The following is a 794-nucleotide window of genomic DNA, read 5'->3' on the forward strand; positions in this document are numbered from 1 at the left end:
TAATTCTGTGTTATCAGTCTGTTTGTGGTTAAAAATGGCGATGGTTTGCATGATCTCACTTTTAGATGTCGGTATTATTCACATCTGACCTTTCGATTCTTACTCTCTCTTTATACTTTGAAGGAAAATTGTATCAGTTGTCTTATCTAATTTGAATTGTTGGTTTTACAAGAAAACTTTATATATATATTTTATTTTAATTCTGTATTTAGTAAAACAGCTGCATGCCATTTTAGCTCCTCCAAGCTCTTGACTGCGTAGATTTTGCTTATTTCAAAATTAGATGTTGACTAGAGAAGGTATTCATATTACCTCAGTATCACAAATGCAAAATCAAAGAAGAATACAACTATATGCAAGCTGCAAAAAAAATTTTTTTTATCTGCAACATCCTCATCTGCGATACAAATTATGACATCTGGAAGAGCAAGTCACACATGCGTTCAGAAAGAGCTGAAAATGCTTTCATTTCATCTGCCTGTTTTTTTCCCTTAATTGTGAGATTTTTACAGTATTGCTCCACATTAAAACAGCACTATAGTCACTATGTACGCTAAAAGTCTTAATACTAAACTTCCACTGGATACTGTAAATGGTAATCACTCTTGTTTTGGACCAATACAAGGGCAATTCCAAGCCTGCTGTATTATTTTCCATACCCCATTGTGATTTTGTATTGCCTATGATATATGTAGTGTTTATGACCAATGCCATTTTTGTTTTTGTAGGCTGATATCCTCTAATGCACTTAATGACTGTTGATAATGATATTCACTTTGCTATGGTGAAATAAA

The sequence above is a fragment of the Sinocyclocheilus grahami genome, unplaced genomic scaffold (assembly GCF_001515645.1).
Source record: "Sinocyclocheilus grahami isolate Dianchi unplaced genomic scaffold, SAMN03320097.WGS_v1.1 scaffold852.1, whole genome shotgun sequence".
NCBI lineage: Eukaryota > Metazoa > Chordata > Actinopteri > Cypriniformes > Cyprinidae > Sinocyclocheilus > Sinocyclocheilus grahami.